The sequence below is a fragment of the Mustela erminea genome, chromosome 3 (assembly GCF_009829155.1).
Source record: "Mustela erminea isolate mMusErm1 chromosome 3, mMusErm1.Pri, whole genome shotgun sequence".
In the NCBI taxonomy this organism is placed as follows: domain Eukaryota; kingdom Metazoa; phylum Chordata; class Mammalia; order Carnivora; family Mustelidae; genus Mustela; species Mustela erminea.
The window spans coordinates 80,052,320-80,073,178 of record NC_045616.1 but is presented as its reverse complement, the minus strand read 5'-3'; the positions used below and the strand labels follow the sequence as shown (position 1 = coordinate 80,073,178).

The 20,859-nt window shown below is 38.1% G+C and overlaps 1 long non-coding RNA gene across 1 annotated transcript; it reads left to right on the top strand.

Annotated features, from left to right (window-relative positions):
* The first annotated feature begins 1,329 nt into the window (after positions 1-1,329).
* LOC116586383 lies at positions 1,330-20,502 on the top strand. Its single transcript, XR_004284012.1, has 3 exons — positions 1,330-1,379; positions 11,078-11,187; positions 20,463-20,502. It is a non-coding gene; the product is annotated as an uncharacterized LOC116586383 (long non-coding RNA).
* Positions 20,503-20,859: the final 357 nt, after the last annotated feature.

The following is a 20,859-nucleotide window of genomic DNA, read 5'->3' as shown; positions in this document are numbered from 1 at the left end:
TCCATTCCATTGGTCTTTCTGTCTGGTTTTGTGCCAGTACCATGCTGTCTTGATGATCACAGCATGTGACCAGTGAGAGAAGTGGGAAATCAAAAACAAATGCTTGGTTTTTAGCATCTCTGACTGGGTGAATGGTGGTGTAATTCACTGTAATAGGACAGACTGTGGGTGGAGGTCTGGTTTGGGTAAAGAAAGTCAGGAGTTCTACCTTGAATGTATAAAAGCAAGTGAGCAGTCATGCAGTCATTAGTAATGAAGTTAAAAATACAAACATAGATTTGGGATTTTATGGATAGACTCAAGATGTTGTAATCAGTTAGATGTAGCTAGATTTTTTTAAAAAGTTAAAATTACTTCTACATTATTAGCTGGAGAGGCAAAGCTCTAACTGTAGGGAACAAAAGAAAAAGAGACTTGGGCATGAGGAAGAAATAATGAGTTAGGTTTGGGATGTGTGAGTAATAATGGCTGATGGAGTGTTAGAAGTTTAGATGAAGGGGAATACTGAGATAGAGACAGTGGTTTGGGGTTGAAACTTAATGGGTCAGGAATAAAACTATGAGACATACCAGATGTGAGAGCTAGGCAGTGAAGGAAAGAAAAATAAAGAAATGAGATTGAGAAAGAATGTTCAGTATGGCAGGAGCATAGCTGAAGAGAGGGGCACTGAAATGAAAGGCAGAGGGTTCAGGGGGAAGTGCAACAATCATGTCAAATGTTTTTAAAAAGATGTATTTATTATGAGAGAGAGGGCATGCATGAGCAAAAGGAGGGGCAGAGGGAGAAAGAAAGAGAATCCCAATCAGACTCCACACTGAGCACAGAGCCTGGCACATGGGGCTCAAACCACAACCCTGAGATTATAACCTGAGCTGAAATCAAGAGTTGGATACTTAACCAGCTGAGCCACCAGGCACCCACAGTCATGTCAAATTTTTATGGGAAATTAAATAAAACAAAAAAAGAATTTATTTTCAAATAGCTAATGCTCAACGTTTTTCAATACAATTGTAGGAAAGGGGCTAAATTAGATTTGGTGAATGCTGAATGAATGAGAGGCAAGGAAATACAATTCATAAGTAGACCCTGACCTCTTGAGGACCTTGGGAAGACAAGAAGCAAGGGAAAACTGAGGGAGTAACTTACAGAGAAAGATAAAGCATGTTTGTGGGTTAAAGGAAGAGCATCCTGTTGTGGTGAGACTATCAGAAGGAAATTTGATAGGGCAATTTTGCCTCTTGGGGGTGGAGAATATCCATGTGATGAGGAGGCTGGAGTGTGTTTATGTCATATAGGTTGTTATGGTAGAAAATTCCACAAGGAAACCTTCTAGAAGTATTCAAAGAACATGTAAACTGGGAGATAAAACTGCAGGGCAGGTAACCCCATGTATCATAATAAAATCCAAAGGTGTATCTGTATTTTATTTTATTTTTTTAAAGATTTTATTTATTTATTTGACAGAGACAGATACCACAAGTAGGCGGAGAGGCAGGCAGAGAGAGAGAGAGAGAGAGGCGGAAGCAGGCTCCCCACTGAGCAGAGAGCCTGATGCGGGGCTTGATTCCATCACCCTGGGATCATGATCTGAGCCGAAGGCAGAGGCTTTAACCCACTGAGCCACACAGGCACCCTTGTATCTGTATTTTATAGAGTTGTCAAAGATAGATAAAATTTTGTAGATTATTTTTTCTTCAAGGAGGCAAAATGTATGTGCATAGATTTTTAGAATATTTCCCTCTCCCCAGGTATGGTTAAGCCATATGACATATAAAAGGTAAATTCTGAATTATTTGGAAAACTTAACCATACTGAGTAAGTAATTGTGCAAGGTATTGGCTTAGTGATACCATGTTCTTTAAAATTATTTCTACTACTTGTGTACTCGCTTAATGTTCTGGCCCCATTGTTTACCTGATTTTTCTGTCATACATGGCCAAGTAGGCTATCTGTCTGTCAAGTATAGTGCCAATAAACACAAGGAGTCCTCAGAATCCTGAGAAATGTCTCTATTCTTTGGTACTTCAACTGAGCTGCCCTTCCACCATGTTGGGTAAGCTCTTCCCTTCTTCAGAGAACTACTTGGGAAATTCCCACTTGCATTCCACCTGAAGGTTCTAGCTGCTTCCCACCCACTCTGTATTTTTTTTTTAAAAGATTTTTTCTTTATTTATCTGACAGAGATCACAAGTAGGCAGAGAGGCAGGCAGAGAGAGAGGAGGAAGCAGGCTACCTGCAGAGCAGAAAGCCCGATGTGGGGCTCGATCCCAGGACCCTGGGATCATGACCTGAGCCGAAGGCAGAGGCTTAACCCACTGAGCCACCCAGGTGCCCCCCACTCAGTATTTTTAATAGCTCCCAAAATAGCTTCTGTCATCTATTTTTTCTGTCTTCCTCCTGATACAATTCCTCAAGTAATAAAAGCAATAATAAATACATATGGAACAGTTTTCAAAATGCTTCCATAGGCACATCTTTGTCTTCACTCCCAAGAATGAGAGAAAGCTCGAATTATTTTCACTTTACTGACTATTGAGAGATGTCAAATGATTGCCCAAGGTTGTTTCCTCCAGTAAATAAAGATGACCAGTGTGAAAACCTAAGTCTTCTGAAGTCACCTCTCATCCCGAGAGCTTCATTCCTTTAAAGAAATATGAAGTTTAGAGTTTGAAGGAAAAGGTTTTAGAAACCATCACTTGGAACCTTCCACTTACTGCTGATATCCCATCCTCAGTATCCTTGCAGGGGAGCTTTTGGCTCTTCTAGGCCCTTTACATTTTCATATGTAATATAAATTCAGCTACTCACTTTCTACAAATTGTCTTACTATAACTTTGAATATGCTGTTGAGTTGACTTTGTACATTAAATTTTGGAACATTTGAAATTTTTATAATTTTGAGTCTTTGTATCATGAATATGTTGCATTTCTCCATTTATTTCAGTGTTCTTTTCTTTTCAAGTATTGTTTCATAGTTTTCATAGAGCTTTTGCACATCTTTCATTATGTTTATTCCTAAAATTTTTGTTTCTGATGCTATTGTAAAAGACATTTTCATTTTTTATTTAAAAAAATTCTTTCTAAACAATTTTTAGATTTATGTTTTAAGTAAAGAATAGTTGCTGTATATTAGTTTCAGGTGTACAGCAGAGAGATCTGACAATTCTATGCATTACCCAAAGCTCACCTAGGGTAGTCACTGTCTGTCACCATACAAAGTTATTACATTATTGACGATATTCTCTATGCTATACATTTCACCCATGTGACATCTTTATTTTATAACTGGAAGCTTGTACCTCTTAATTCCCTTCAGTTATTTCTCCTATCCCTGTACCTCTCTTCCCTGTGACAACCACTAGCTTGTTCTCTGTATTTATGAGTCCATTTCTTTTTTGTTGTTGTTCGTTTGTTCATTTTTTAAGATTCTACATATAAGTGAAATCATATGGTATTTATCTTTCTCTGACTTGTTTCACATAGCACAATATCTTCTAGGTCCGACATATGTTGTGGCAAAGGGCAAAATTTCATACCTTTATTATGGCTGAGTAATATTCCTGTGTGTGTGTGTGTGTGTGTGTGTGTGAGTGTGTGTGTGTGTGTGTGTGTGTTTCTTTTTTATATCTTCATCCATTTATGGACATTTACATTGCTTCCATATCTTGACTATTGCGAATAATGTTGCAATAAACACAGGAGTGTATATGTCTTCTCAAATTAGTGTTTGTTTTATTAATAATTGAGAATTGATATTGATAATAATTAGATTTGGGTCTACCATCTTACTGTATATTTTACAAGTTTTCCCTCCTGGGATTTGTTCCCTTTTTCTCATTTTCCTGCTGTTTTTGCGTTGAGTATTTTTTTTTTAAAAGATTTTATTTATTTATTTATTTCACAGACAGAGATTACAAGTAGGCAGAGAGGCAGGCAGAGAGAGGAGGAAGCAGCCTCCCTGCTGAGCAGACAGCCCAGGACCCTGGGATCATGGCCTGAGCGGAAGGCAGAGGCTTTAACCCACTGAGCCACCCAGGCGCCCAGCAATGAATATTTTTTATGATTCCACTTTTGCTCCACTGTTGTTATACCTTTTTAAAAATTTTTAAAGTTTTACTCTAGTGTTTTCTTTTTTTTTTTTTTTAAAGATTTTATTTATTTATTTGACAGGCAGAGATCACAAGGAGGCAGAGAGGCAGGCAGAGAGAGAGAAAGGAAGAAGCAGGCTCCCTGCTGAGCAGAGAGCCCGATGTGGGGCTCGATCCCAGGACTCCGAGATCATGACCTGAGCTGAAGGCAGAGGCTTTAACCCACTGAGCCACCCAGACGCCCCAACTCTAGTGTTTTCAATATACATTTTAAGTTTTTGCAGTCTATGACTAAATATTATGCCAACGATTCATCATGTAATAATCTTATAATAATATGTTTTCATTTCCTCTCTCCAGTTATTCATGCCATTGTGGTCATGTTTAATTTCTTTATATATAATAAACCCACAAATATATTTAACTTTAGGGTATCACATCATTTATTTATTTTTATTTTTGTAGAGATTTAAAAAACTTTTTTGAGGATTTTATTTATTTGAAAGAGAGAGAGTGCAGGAGCAGAGGGGAGGGACAAAGGGAGAGGGAGAAGCAGACTCCCCACTAAGTAGGGAGCCCCCTCAGGACTTGATCCCAGGACGCTGAGACTATGACCTGAGCTGAAGGCAGATGCCCAACAGACTGAGCCACCCGGGTGCCCCAGGGCATCATATCTTTTATCAAAGTTACTAATTTTAAAAAATGTTCAAGTTTGGGTTTGGGAGTTAGTAGAAGTGAAATCTCATCTCATTTATTTTTGTTCCAGATATCATGGACTAAGTTTGACATTTTTCCTCATCCTTTAAAAAGATAGGACTTTTCCCTTCTATAATACATTTTTATTTTGTGAGATGTTAATATTCTAATGTAATGATAATTTAGTGGTTAAATGATTTTAGAAAATGCTATATACCTAGTTTTTCTCTAGGCATTTCACATGTACATTAGCACTTGAAAGATATCCTGCAGCTAAGCACAGCTATTTAATTTGTTTAAATCAAGATTGTCAAACCACATTTGACCATAAAAAGCTTTTATCTACTTGGTCTTGTATGGAATATACTTTGGAGATCAATGCTTTAGAATATATAAAAGATTTTTAATTTTATTGTTCCTAAATCCAGAGGTTAAATTATTGATCATATTTCATTCAATCATCCTTTCACACTCCCCCCTTACAAATAAACTGAGTGCCTACCATGTGTAATTTATACAAATAAAGGTGAAGTTGATCTTTAAATACAAATTATCTGCCTTCAAACTCAATACCCTTTCTTTTTGTTGTTGTTGTTTTTTAAATTAAAATTTTTTCAGTGATCCATAATTAATTGTTTAGGCACCACATCCAGTGCTCCATGCAATATGTGCCCTCCTTAATACCTACCATCAGGTTCACCAAACCCTCCACCCCCTCCCTTCCAAAGCTCTCTGAAAAACAAAGGTTTGCTTCTCAGAGTCCACAGTCTCTCATGGTTTGTCTCCCCCTCCAGTTTTCTCCAACTCATTTCTCCTCTCCATCTCCCAGTGTCCCCCATGTTATTCCTTATGCTCCACAAGTAAGTGAAATCATATGATAATTGACTCTCTCTGCTTGACTTATTTCACTCAGCATAATCTCTTTCAGTCCCATCCATGTTGATACAAAAGTTGGGTATTCATCCTTTCTGATGGAGGCATAACACTCCATTGTAGATATGGACCATATCTCAACAGGACAGTACACAACAAGTGTTGGAGAGGATGTGGAGAAAGGGGAACCCTCTTACACTGTTGGTGGGAATGAAGTAAATGAAGTTGGTGCAGCCACCAACTGGAAAACAGTTGGAAACTGTTTGGAAAACAGTTCCACCACTTTGGAAAACAGTGGAGATTCCTTAAGAAATTAAAAATAGAGCTTCCCTATGACCCTGCAATTGCACTACTGGGTATTTACCCCAAAGATACAAATGTAGTGAAAAGAAGGGCCATCTCTACCCCAGTGTTCATAGGAGCAGTGGTCATAGTTGCCAAACTATGGAAAGAAACAAGATGCCCTTCAATGAACGAATGGATAAAGAAGATATGGTCGACACCTTTCTACTGTGCTTTCCCGTAGTATGACAAGGGCCTCCATCAAAACTTCTCTACAAACCCCCTCCCCCCAGCAACAAGGGCCTCCATCAAAACTTCTCTACAAACCCCCTCCCCCAGCAACCCTCAGTTTGTTTTGTGAGATTAAGAGTCACTTATGTGCTGTGGTGAGTGCTGTGAAGTGTGTAAACCTGGTGATTCACAGACCTGTACCCCTGGGGATAAAAATATATGTTTATAAAAAATAAAAAATTAATTAAAAAAAAAAAACTTCTCTACAATTCCAGGTATTTCCAAGTCATTATGGCATGAAAAGTAAAATCCAAAACTAGCTTTTTCATTATTCCATGATCTTGGGTAAGTTTCTTTCTTGTTCGACAGAGCGATTTTCCACATTTTCGATCCTAAATATACTCCACAACATACAACAAAATGGTCTCTGAATATTATTCAGTAAAAGATGAGATTCCCACAGGCCTCTTAGTATATAAAGTTATTTTCTTTTTTCATTTTCTTTTTAGATACAGTTTTATACACTAAAATTTGTAAGTCTTAAGTATACAGTTTGATGCATTTTTATGGATGCATAGATCAGTATAGAAATTGCCTTAAAGGTTTCTTTGTGCCTCTTTATGGCCAATGCCCCCTCTCCCCATTCCTGCCCTCCCAACCACAGAGGTTCAGTTGTTTGAACTTCCGTCATCACAGAACGGTTTCATTTGTCTGGAACTTTATGTAAAAGGAATTACATACTATGTAGTCTTTTTTCTTTTTTTCTAAACAGGCTTAACCCACTCTACTCTTCTTGTATAAAAACATTACATGGTAACTATGTGGTCTTTTGTATCTGGCTTCTTTCACTCCACATGTCTTTGAGATTCATCCAAGTTGTTACTTTGTGTTTTAATGTCAATAGGGCTTCAGTCTCTTAATGCAATGAAAGAGGTTGGGCTAGATGGACTCTAAGGGCTCCTTGAGTTCTGACAGCAAGTGAGACGCTCTTTCCACTGTTAGGCAAGAATTAAAATGCAGGAATTCTGACCTGAATCAGTTGCCATGACACTGTAACAACATTAGGAATGACACCTTTGAATGTGTAATCCAATGAGAGCTTTCATGTTGCATGTCTGGGCTGGAAACATTTTATGCACCTGTGTTATGTAAGGACAGAAACCATAGTCTATCTCAGGATGCCCTCACTGACTTCTGGGTCCTCCCCTATTCAGCATTTTTTCTGTGTGACTTACTAAGTTGAATTGCCCATATTACACTTTTAAAATTGTTGATAAACAGGCTTAGAATAAAACTCTAGTGAAAAGCTCCCTCCTAATTTCACTTAGAAATCTGTATGTGTAGTGTTGAAGAGTTTAAGGGGTGCCTGGGTGTCTCAGTTGGTTAAGCGTCCAACTCTTGGTTTCGGCTCAGGTCACAATCTCAGGATCCTGAGGTCAAGTCCCACATGGGACTCGGTGCTACAAGCCTGCTTGAGATTCTCTCCCTCTCCCTTTCTTGCTGGACCTCCCTCCTCTCTGCCCCTCCCCTTGCTCGCTCACATGCTCTCTCGCTCGCTCGCTCACTCTCTCTCAAATAAATAAATACAATCTTTTTTAAAAAAGTGTTTAAGAGTCATCCATGGTGTTAGGATAATTCATATTCAAATTCTGAAACTTTATTCCTACCTGTGTGACCTTGGGCAAGTCTTAAACTCTCTGAGTCTGTGTTTCCTTACCTGGAAACAGAGATGAGGCTAGCTCCCTTACAGGGTTGTTGTGAAGAGCCAAATAAGAGAACATAGGCAGAGTGTTCATGGTGCCTGGCACACAGGCAGAGCTGCGTCTGGGATGCCTGTTAGCCTTGACGGACTGCAGGGTCACCTGCATCCACACTGTTTCATTGAACTTCCTTTGTACACCACTCCCATTTGTTCATGTTTGCTGGGACAAAGGTGGGCATAAGTAGTGGGTAAGGAACAACCACAGAATTGTTCACCAATCCTATGAAGGGGAAAATGTCCAATAGAGAATGGATTGGGACAGGTAAATGAGAAGAGCAAGCACTGGTCTACGGGATGAGAAACGGGTTCTAACAACTTGTCTGGTCATAAAACATTTCAGTCTTGACTGAAGCATTAAATATCGTTGGGGGTAGCAAAATAGTTGAATGGTTTAGTCTGTGTTTTTTTCATTCAAACCCTGTTCTGCCACTTATTCTCAAATTGCACAAACTCTTCAAAAGGAAATTTTTGTCATATGTGAAAGCGATATAATATAGAAGTTGAAAAATGAGGCTGGACTCAGACAAATTGGGTTTGAGTCCCAACGTTGTCATTAACAATAGCTGTACAGAATCATACCAGTTAGTTAATTTCTCTTCTCCTTGGCTTCCTGACCTATAAAATGTTAGTTGTCATGAAGATTGATTAACATAAGAAGAACACTTTTAACAGTGCCTGGTATGGAATGATCAGTCAACAAATGTTAGCTGTTGTTCCTGAAATGGGCCTGATGATACCCAGCCCTTCAGGTTATTAAGGGCATTTAAATGAGACACCAGAGATGAGATGACTGACACAGATACAAATGATACTTTGAGTCCTATTGCTGTGAAAAAAGTACAATGCATAAAAAGAGATCTGGTAATGTGATCAAGGATGAGAAGATTTAAGGAGAAATAAACATCATCAGTACCAAATTAATGGATTTACTATTTTTTAAAAAATGGAAGCATAAGAAAAAATGAATGAAAGAAATTGTGGTTTGTGTGATCTATATAATGAAATGCTCTTACTTTTGCTCTGAAATAGGGAAACCAAGTGGAAATTCTCAAGTCACACAATAAGTAATAATAATAATGACAGTGATAATACCATTAACAATAATCATGAAATACATCCTCAAGGAGTAAAATCTGAGAAAGTGTTTTTTCTCAGGGAATGTTCTATCTTTTATGGAGCCTATATTCTAGTGGAAAAGACAAATAGTAAAGAAGTAAACATTAATAATAAGAGGATTCCAGTTAGTGATTATTCTACAAAGAAAATAAACTGTCATGAAAATAAGAGTCATCCATGGTGTTAGGATTCCCGTATTGGGAATGCAGTAGGTGGAGGGTCTGTTTAAATTTGGTTACAAAGAAAGGTCTGTTGGAAAAAATATATATTTAAGTTGACTCTCATGTGGTAGTCAACCCCTCACAATTTAGGGGATGAGCTTTCCAGGCAGAAGGTTAAGCTCATATGAGATTCTAAGGTAGCAGTAAGCTTGCATGTTGGAGAAACAGGAAAAGGGCTGATGGTAATAGATTCTAATAAGTGAGAAGAAACAATAGTACAAGTTGACATTGGAAAGATTCATTAGAATTTTTTAGGTCAAAGTCTGGATCTAATTCCAGTGTGAGGTCTGATAGAAAACAGAAGCTCTGAGAAGGTGGTTTAATTGATCTGATTTGTATTTTTAAAAAAGATATCTCAGACTACTATGTGGAAAATTGACTAGCATGGGGGTCAAAATGGAAGCAAGGAAACTGATGAGGACGCTGGGAGCATCAGTCTTTATGAGAGATGGTTTGGGTCAGGCCACAATATAGAGACAGGTATACTATAGAAGAAAACTTGACTGGACTTAACTGGAAGATTAGGCTGAAAGGAGTCAGATAAGAATCATAGGTTTTCGGCTTAAGAAATACATTTACTGAGATAGGCTCAGGATAGGTAGGATAGGTAACAGAGTACAGTTATGGTTCAAAGGTCGATGAGCTCAAGCCTTAGCAGCTGAACTCTGTGGCTTATTTCACCATTTTCCGTTTGGTGTACATTTAAGTTGTTATTTGCTTGTATTTAGAGATACACAACTATCAAACTTATATGTTTAGGTTAGTGAATTTGATCTGTTGTGTCACTGGCATAAAGAAGTTAGATTACAGATTAAGATATGCATTTAAAATCCTTGTGCGTTCTCTATATTGCTTTGCAGAATGGCTGTATGGGTTTCCACAAACTCCTCCGCTGTTGTCAGTGTCTTTCTTTTTAAGCCTTGTGAATTGAAATTACATCCTTTTTCAAGTCATTAAATATTCAGGACCCTCTCTGTGGCCAGCTAATGCTAAATATTTTGGGAGGTTGCTGGTGAGAAGGTTATCAGAGAGAGCAAAGAATGAAATAATAATAACAACAAATACTGAGAACTTATGATTGCCAGGAATCATTCTAAGTACTTTATACATGTGCTAACTTATTTAATTTTAGTTATTTACTTAAGAGATAGCTGTTATTATTATCCAGAATTTCCATATGAGCAAAGGGAGGCAAGGAGAGATAAAGTAACTTGTCCAACCTTACACAGTTAGTGGCCGATGTAAATCCAGGCAATTTACTTCCAGAATCCATCCTTCTAATCATTACATTCTGTTGGCATCTGTAAGACACCTGATTGGTGAATGTTTTATATATATAAAGACAACAACGTGAGACAGAATCTGTGGCTCAAATGTCAGTCTGTATAGTAGTTAGGGAAAAAATACGTGTGGGTTGAATAAGTCAATATTGATTTAGTTAAAACTCAAAGTATTGAAAGAGAACATTTTTTTCTACTTTCTGCATCTCAGCTCAGTGACCAGAAAATCATCTTCCTCATTTATCACCATAACTGCCAACTACTGAGTGCCTACCATGTGCTAGGCCCCGAGTTATAAACCATATCCTTGCATTACCATCACCTTTTCATAGATGGAGCTAGATTAAGTGAAATCCATAAGATCCTAGAGGTATGAAGGGGTAGAGCCTGTATTCAATCTCAGTAACTGTAACTACCTTTAGAATCTTTAATCTTTCTACAGTGACAAACGGAGGGACAAAAAGATGTATTCAAAAGCTAGGTTGTCAAGGTCGAAGAATTCACTCAGATTCCCATGTATTCCAACAGGTAAATGACACACAAATTATTTGGTCTTTAAAAAGCAAAGATGAATAGGAAGATCTTGATTCTGAGGCTGGGAGGAGTCCCTGGAAGGTTTTTGTGGATGAAATCATAAGGTAAGATTTAAAAGTTAAGACTTTATATTAAATTTTTTTAATTTTTAATTTTTTATTTTTTTTAAGGTTTTGTTTATTTATTTGACAGACAGAGATCATAATTAGGCAGAGAGGCAGGCAGAGAGAGAGAGGAAGGGAAGCAGGCTCCCTGATGAGCAGAGAGCCTGATGCGGGGCTCAATCTCAGGACCCTAAGATCATGACCTGAGCCGAAGGCAGAGGCTTTAACCCACTGAGCCACCCAGGTGCCCCAAGACTTTATTTTTTAGAGCAGTTTTAGGTTCACAGCGAAGTTAAGGGAAAGGTAGAGATTTCTCATATATCCCTGCCAACCTGCCTACACAGAGCTCCCCACCAGAGTGGAACATTTGTTACAGTTGATGAGCCCAAGATATCATCACTGAAATCTATAGTTTACATTAGGGTTCACTCTTTATATGTTCATCCTACGAGTTTTCAGAAATGTGTGATGACATGTGTCCATCATTATGGGGTCATGCAAAGTATATTCACTGCCCTAAAAATCTTCTGTGTACTAATTATTCATCCCCAAACCCACTCCTAACCCCAGGCAAACCACCGATTTTTTTACTGTATCCATACTTTTACCTTTTCCACAATTTCATACAGTTGTAATCTGACCGTACCTACCCTTTTCAGACTGACTGCTTTCATTTAATAATATGTATTTAAAGTTCCTCAGTATCTATTCATAGCTTTTTCTTTTTAAAAGCTAATTTCTTTCTAGCCTGAATAATATTCTGTTTTTCTGGGTATACCAGTTTATTTATCCATTCACCTGAAGGATATCTTGATGGCTTTCAAATTTTAGCAATTACGAATGAAGCTGCTATAAATATGCATGTGCATGTTTTTGTGTAAATGTAAGTTTTCAGCTCTGTTGGGTAAACACGAACGCATGGTATTGCTGGATTGTATGGTAAGAGTGTGTTTAGTTTTGTACGAAACTGCTAAACCATCTTCCAAAGTGGCTGTGACATTTTGCACTCCCATCAGCAATGAATGAGAGTTTTAATTGCTTATATCCTAGCCAGCATTTGGTGTTGTGTCAGTATTCTAGATTTTAGCCATACTAATCGTTACATTTTAGTATCTTTCATGTTTTAATTTACATTTCCGTGATGAAATATGATATGGAGCATCTTTTCATATGTTTTTTATCTATAGGTGTCTGTCTTTGGCCCATTTTAAAATCAGATTGTTTCTTTTCTCAAATATTTTATTTATTTATTTATTTGAGAGAGAGGAAGTGTGCTTGTGGGGAAGAGAGGCAGAAGAAGAGAGAGAGAATCCCAAGCAGACTCTGCATTGAGCATAGAGCCTGATATGGGGCTTGATCTCGAGACCCTGAGATCATGACCTGCGCTGAAATCAAGAGGCAGATACCCAGCTGACTGAGCCACCCATGTGCCCCTCCAGCATCATTTATTTGAAAGATTAGATTTGCTTCCTTGTATGGCTATTGCCCCTTTGTCAAAGATCCATTCCCATATTTATGTCAGTCTATTTCTGGGCTCTCTGTTCTGTTCCATAGATCTATTTGTCTGTTCTTTCACCAATACTACATTGTCTTGATTATTGTAGCTTGATAGTAAGTGTTGAAGTCAGGTAGCATCACTCCTCCAACTTCTTTTTTTCACTTTGCTTTACTCCTTCAACACTGAATTGGCAATTCTGCATCTTCTGCCTCTTCATATAAACTTTGAATCACTTTGTTAATATTCACAAATAACTTACTAGAATTTTTATTTTGAAAATATGCATTGAATTTTTATTTTGAAAATATGCATTGAATCTATAGATCAGGTTGGAAAGAACTGACATCTTGATAATACTGAAGTCTTTCTATTCATGAACATGAGCTATCTCTTTATTTAGTTCTTTGCTTTCATTCACCATATTTTGTAATTTTCCTCATATAGGTCTCTAACATATTTTGTTATATTTAGACCTAAGTATTTCATTTCTCTGTGTGTTAATGTAAATCATGTTGTTTTTAATTTTAAATTCTATTTATTCATAGCTAATATAGAAAAGTGATTGACTTGTGGATATTAAGCTTGTATCCTACAACTCTGTCATAATCACTTATTAGTTCCAAGAGGTTTTTTTTGTTTATTTGTTTGGATTTTCTACATAGACAGTCATATCTGTGAAAAGACAATTATATGTTTTTCTTCCTAATCTATATAAATTAATATTTTGAGGAATGAATAGTAATTACCATTTACTGAGTACCTGCTAAAGCCTAGAAATTTTTAGATATCAAATAAGTCCTCATGATAGCTATAGAATAGTTTAATCTCAGCAAGACTCAGAAATTTCAATAATTTTTTGTTGCTTTCATGGCTGGTAATTATAGATTCAGGACCAAGAAACTGATTTAATTTCAAAGCCCTTGTTTTTCACTTGCCATTCTTCTCCGTCTTTAATTGATATAGGAACGTAGATCAGTAGTAGAATGTATAACATTGTGCAAGATTTGAGACAGTAGGAGGCATCAAACTTAATAATTAAAGCAAAAAGGTTTTGCAATGTCTGGGACCAATGTTAATGAAGGAAATTATTTTGCATGAACCAGAAAACATGTAATTGTCAACACATTCAAGGTATTTAAAATTTTAAATCTGAGAGAACACAAAAAAAGTTTCCCTTACCAGCATGTTTAGATACTCTATCAGATATTGTGGTTATGAACCTGTGTAAGGCTCTGTTAACTATGAGTCTTCTCTGTTAACTACACCTATGAAAACAAAAAACCAACTCATAATTTAATCACTAAAATTGTGTGTCAAATGGGTGATCAAATCAATAGGCTAGAGGAGGTCAGTGGAGGGAGTGTTCCCAGGTGGAGAGGAAGTCTTGTTGTAGCAACTGGAACTACCTTATTTTAAGGTAGCTGCTGGACTCCCTGATTGATCTTCTGCTCCCATGATAATATTGCATCATAAAAGTTGAGAGAAAAATGAAAAATCAACTAATCCTACTCCCTCAGTTCACCGAAGTGGAAACTGAGACTCAGAGAGGGCAATTTTAATGAAATCTAGCTTTTTGGATGATGAAATTATCCTCAATTCTGAATTATTCTGGCTTTCAGATTAGCATGTCTTTCCTTTTCTACAGGGTGTTTTTAAGTTGAGAGACCACTGAAAGGATGAGTTTTCTCATGTTTATGTCACTGTTTATATCCTGGCAATTTGATTTAAGTTGAGTTGTCTGCCTTAAATGCTTTGTAGAACAAGGTGGGATGGAAATAAATTAGAAAGTGAGCAGAAATAGACATGAAAGTCCTGGATAAAAATGACACCTTTAAATCTAAGGAAATCTTATATGATGAATCATACTTCATGCATTTCACATTATAATTTTACCTTGGAGAGTTTGATAGATATTAAACACAGTGTGATTTGATTCTAAAAAAGATAATAGGTGGGGGGTGCCTGGGTGGCTCAGTGGGTTAAAGCCTCTGCCTTCGGCTCCGGTCATGATCCCAGGGTCCTGGGATCGAGCCCCACATCGGGCTGTCTGCTTTGCGGAGAGCCTGCTTCCTCCTCTCTCTCTCTCTCCCTGCCTCTCTGCCTACTTGTGATCTCTGTCTGTCAAATAAATAAATAAAATAAGCAAAATCTTAAAAAAAAAAAAGACAATGGGTGGGATCAGGAATGGAAAAAAGAAGAGAAAAATAGTCTATTGGACATCTTTTATTTGCCAGTTATAGAGCTAGATTTCATGTAATGTTAATCCTAACATTATTCTATGAGATCAATGTCATTGTTGATATAGAATTCCCTATTAGTGAAGTGCAGAAGTTCATATACCTGGTCAGTGGAGGAGACAGGCATGTGTCCTTTCCTCTGCACTGGTTTGTTTTATATGGTCTCCAGATTGGCTGGGATCCTAGGTTTCTCTATCCGCAAAATAGAAATAGTGTTACATTTCTCATTTATCTCCCACATTGGAACAAAAATATGAAGATATGGGCTAAATATATGGAAGTGTTTTGAAAAATATCACATTATTATTTTCAGTAGAGGTGTGGGATAACAGCCCGTTGGAACTTTACATTTGGGAAGGCACACAATAGCATGGGCTGTGTGGTCACACATTTCTAGGTTTGAAGGCCGTCTATGCCACTGTCTAATTGTGTAGTTTGGGATAAGATTCTGAGCCTCAGTTTCTAATTTTAAAATGGAGATAATAATACCTCATAGGTTTTTGAGGAACATTAAATCAAATGACAGGTGGAAAAAATTGTATTAGTTAATTCTCTAAGTTCCAAGGAGAAGAGGTTTTACCCAAGCTACTTATGGCAACATGAATGTATTGTGAGGATAACATATGACAATATGAAAGAAGGATCCCAGAGGGAGAATGTGGCATATACATGCAATGGAATGATTTCATCAAGAAGGAAATCCTGGGGCGCCTGGGTGGCTCAGTGGGTTAAGCCGCTGCCTTCAGCTCAGGTCATGATCTCAGGGTCCTGGGATCGAGTCCCGCATCGGGCTCTCTGCTCAGCAGGGAGCCTGCTTCCTCCTCTCTCTCTCTGCCTGCCTCTCTGCCTACTTGTGATCTCTCTCTGTCAAATAAATAAATAAAATCTTTAAAAAAATAAGAAGGAAATCCTGTCACATTCTACAACATAAGTGAAACTTGGAAGACATTATGCTAAGTTAAACAAGACAGTCACAGAAAGATAAAATACTGCATCATTCCACTTACAGGAGGCGTATAAGGTAGTCAAACTCACAGAAACAGCAAGTAGAATGATGAGTGCCAGGGACTGAGGGGTAGGGGAAACGGGGATTTAGTTGTTCAGTGGATATAGAGTTTTAGTCATGCAAGATGAAAAAGTCCTAGAGATCTGCTATACAACATTGTGCTTATAGTTAACAATACTGACATACAATACAAGACATTTAAAATGTCTTAAAAGGGTAAAACCTCATGTTATATAGTTTCTAGCAAATAAGAAAAGGAAAGAAGAAGAAAGAAGGACCCTGGAAGGGCTTTGGTTCACAACCAAAATCAGTTCAAATAAAGGATCCTCTCCACCTTTGTCCACCTCTCTCCACTTTAGTAGTCATGCCTCTCCATTCTGAAGAACATCCTAGAATTTCTTTTTTGTCAAAGAAATTGGATGGGGCAATTTTTCGTAGACAGGTCTGACATCATGGAAGACAAAATTACTATTATTGTCATTATTTGAAACTAGAAGATTTTGGTCTATTCTCAGTATGGCATAAATGGATAATCTCTTTTCCAAGAGGAAAATGCAGTTTGTCCAAGGCCAAATGACTTATAATTAATAGCCAAGATTGTAGTTTTGGTCTCTAGATTTCCACTTCAATGTTTCTCCTATACAAGCTATTATCATTGTGGTATCAGCACTGGTTTATTTTTTAATTTTTTATTTCTTTTCAGTGTTCCAGAATTCATTGTTTATGCACCACACCCAGTGCTCCAAGCAGTACATGCCCTCCATAATACCCACCACTAGGCTCACCCACCACCCTCCTCCCCTCCGAAAACCTCAGTTTGTTTCTCAGAGTCCACAGTCTCTTATGGTTTGGGTCCCCTTCTGGTTTCCCCCAACTCACGTCTCCTCTCCATCTCGCAATGTCCTCCATGTTATTCCTTATGCTCCACAAGTAAGTGAAACCATATGATAATTGACTCTCTCTGCTTGACTTATTTCACTCAGTATAATCTCTTCCAGTCCCGTCCATGTTGCTATAAAAGTTGGGTATTCATCCTTCCTGATGGAGGCATAATACTCCATAGTGTATATGGACCACATCTTCCTTATCCATTCATCTGTTGAAGGGCATCTTGGTTCTTTCCACAGTTTGGTGACTGTGGCCATTGCTGCTATGAACCTTGGGGTACAGATGGCCCTTCTTTTCACTACATCTGTATCTTTGGGGTAAATACCCAGCAGTGCAATTGCAGGGTCATAGGGAAGCTCTACTTTTAATTTCTTAAGGAGTCTCCACACTGTTTTCCAAAGTGGCTGCACCAACTTGCATTCCCACCAACAGTGTAAGAGGGTTCCCCTTTCTCCACATCCTCTCCAACACTTGTTGCTTACTGTCTTGTTAATTTTGGCCATTCTAACTGGTGAAAGGTGGTATCTCAATGTAGTTTTGATTTGAATCTCCCTGATGGCTAATGATGATGAACATTTTTTCATGTGTCTGTTAGGCATTTGTATGTCTTCTTTGGAGAAGTGTCTGTTCATGTCTTCTGCCCATTTTTTGATGTGCTTATCTGTTTTGTGTGTTGAGTTTGAGGAGTTCTTTATAGATCTTGGATATCAGCCCTTTGTCTGTAATATCATTTGCGAATATCTTCTCCCATTCCGTGGGTTGCCTCTTTGTTTTGTTGACTATCATTTCCTTTGCTGTGCAGAAGCTTTTGATCTTGATGAAGTCCCAAAAGTTCATTTTTGCTTTTGTTTCCTTTGCCTTTGGAGACATATCTTGAAAGATGTTGCTGTGGCTGGTGTAGAAGAGGTTACTGCCTGTGTTCTCCTCTAGGATTTTGGTAGATTCCTGCCTCATGTTGAGGTCTTTAATCTATTTCAAGTTTATCTTTGTGTGTGGTGTAAGAGAATGGTCGAGTTTCATTCTTCTATACATAGCTGTCCAGTTTTCCCAGCACCATTTATTGAAGAGACTGTCTTTTTTCCATTGTATATTTTTCCTGCTAAGGAAGTGTTGAAAAAGAAAAACAAAACTGGGGCATCATGTTGCCTGATTTTAAGCTTTACTACAAAGCTGTGATCACCAAGACAGCATGGTACTGGCACAAAAACAGACACATAGACCAGTGGAACAGAGCAGAGAGCCCAGATATGGACCCTCAACTTTATAGTTAAATAATCTTCGACCAAGCAGGAAAAAATACACAATGGGAAAAAGTCAGTATTGTTTTTTTTAAAAATACTTTATTTACTTATTTGAACGAGAGAGGAGGAGGGGAGGTAGGGGAGCAGCGGGAGAAGCAGACTCCTCTCTCTGCTGAGCAGGGAGCCTGACACAGGGATCCAGATAGAGCTTGATCCCCGGACCCTGAAATCATGACCTGAGCTGAAGGCAGATGCTTGACTGACTGACACCCAGGCACCCCTGATAATCAGCACCGTTAAAGAAAACTAGCACATGGCAACTTTTTCTTAGCAGTACAAATCTGTTATTGTATTCGTCATAGTAGATGTTATCACCACTGAATGTCTGGATAGATAGTGAGAGGTACCACTCGATACAGACATATAAATATGCGGGTACCTTTAAAACCACAAACTTAAAGTGTTCTTTTTAAATAACTGATAATTTTTCATTTTACTTTTTTCAAAATATTATTCATAAAGCTTGCCTCATTTTCAGTGAAATTGTTTAGCCAGTTTCATTTTTAAATGTCATTTGTGTTAACTTTGGCCAAGTTTTTTTTTTTTTTAAGATTTTATTTATTTATTTGAGAAGTAGCACTCACAGGGGGTATTGGGAGGGGCAGGGGGGAAAGGGTGAAGCAGATTCCCTTCTGAACAGGGAGCCCATTGTGGGGTTCAGTCCCCAGGTCCTGGGATCATGACCCCAGCCAAAGACAGATGCTTAACCAACTGAGCCATTCAGGCACCCCATCTTTGGCCAAGTTTTTAATATTTCCTTCCTGATTATATGTACGTGATAATCATTCCCACTGATTATATTCTCTGACTTATAGAGCTATATTAAATTGCTGTTCAGTTTGCATGTCAATGTTGGTGTATACTCTGCAAATATTCAGAGCAGAATTGTTAATCAAGATGTTTATTTTAATAGAAGATTAATCCAGCCACAGAGTTCCTATAAAGAAAAAATTTTCTATTTAAAAATACCAGGTAGAGGGGCACCTGGTGGCTCAGTGGGTTAAGCCTCTGCCTTAGGGTTGGGTCATGATCTCAGGGACCTGGAATTGAGCCCCGCATTGGACTCTCTGCTCAGCAGGGAGCCTGCTTCCCCCTCTGTCTCTGCCTGCCTCTCTGCCTGCTTGTGATTTCTCTCTGTCAAATAAATAAATAAAATCTTTAAAAAAAAATACCAGGTACAAAAAGCCATGAGAAATAAAGCAGAACGAACTCAAGATTTGGGTATTGTGCCGTTTATAATCTGGTTCCAATATCCTATTCTAATTGTATCATTATTTTCATTCAGCTTTTATTACATCCTAATTAAAATCTACAATATCACTTTTCCTCCACAAATACTTCTGCACTCGGGGAAAGATAAAATTTTTAAAAATCAGAAATGAGAAACTGGTTAATATAGTAAGTCACGAATAAATAAATATTACTTGGCTTTTCTGACGGTACCCTTATACCCTCTGTGTGTCACAGCAGAATCCCTTGTTCCAGAACCAACTGTCTAATCACTAAGATACTTAATAAAACTTTGAAACTAATACTGGTTAAGAAGTATAGAGCAGGGTTTCTGAACATCTCTATGGCGTTTTGGACTGGATAATTCTTTGCTGGGAGTGGGAGGTGCTGTCCTGTGCATTGCAGTATATTTAACAGCATCCCTGGCCACTATCCATTAGTGCCTTAGAACATCCCTAATTGTAACAACTAAAAATGTCTCCAGACATTGCTAAATGTCCCCTGGTTCGGAGTCAAAGGGAGACAAAATTGCCTCCAGTTAAGACAGAGTAAACCTAATAAAAATGTAACCTGGAGTTCAAATCCATTACACAAAATTGCATATGAGATGAGTCTCAGCTTATTCCCAAAATACAGGGTGATGAAGAGTCCATCCCCAAATCAAGCACGAGTAGGTGATTGAAAAAGTGGTGTGGGAGAAAGCACATGAGGCTGGAGGTCAGGAGATGTGGAATGAGTTTTAACTCCGCCACTCTCTGTCCTTGAATCTAGCCTCGCCCATCAGCCTTAATGATAAAATGAAGATATTTGAATATACTGGAATATGCTAAGACCCATTCCCAGTCAAAGACTATGATTAGTTTGTGACCATTCATAAATATTCACCTGATTCTTTAGATACTGAATTCTCTCAAGGACTGTACATTCAAGAGGGCTGAGTATTTTCTTGTCAAGCCAAACCTAACAGGTTTCCCCTCTTTCTTTTTTTCTTTTCTAACAATGCTCATTGCTATAGCTACCCTCACTATTTAATTCTATAAGAAATGGAAGGGAGAAGTGTGTTCTGCCAAAGGCATCTGTTTTGCCTTACAATATTTATTTTATTTTCTTCCTAGAGAGGAGGCCTAGGGCTAAGCACTTTTGGTTATACAAGCACTTTTTGCTGAGCTCACAAATATAATCCAAGTGGGCAAAGAATCAAGAGTGAACTTCCATGGGAATTATGGGGCCCAGTTCACCATTTGCCTCTCTTCCCAGAAAACAAACGTTGGAGGATATTCTGCATTTCCGCCATAAGTAGGCTGCCATTTTCCATTGCATCACAACTTTAAGATGAGAGATTACTGTGACTCCAAAGAGTTGTTTTCAGAACACACCAGTTAATTAGGTGACGGACAGCTGGGTGGAGTGATACTTTATTATTCTAGATGTCTCCACACCCACAATGGATTTGGCCTGGTGCCACTGCCAGGCACCCTCAGAGCAGTGGCATCTTACTATACAACCACACCC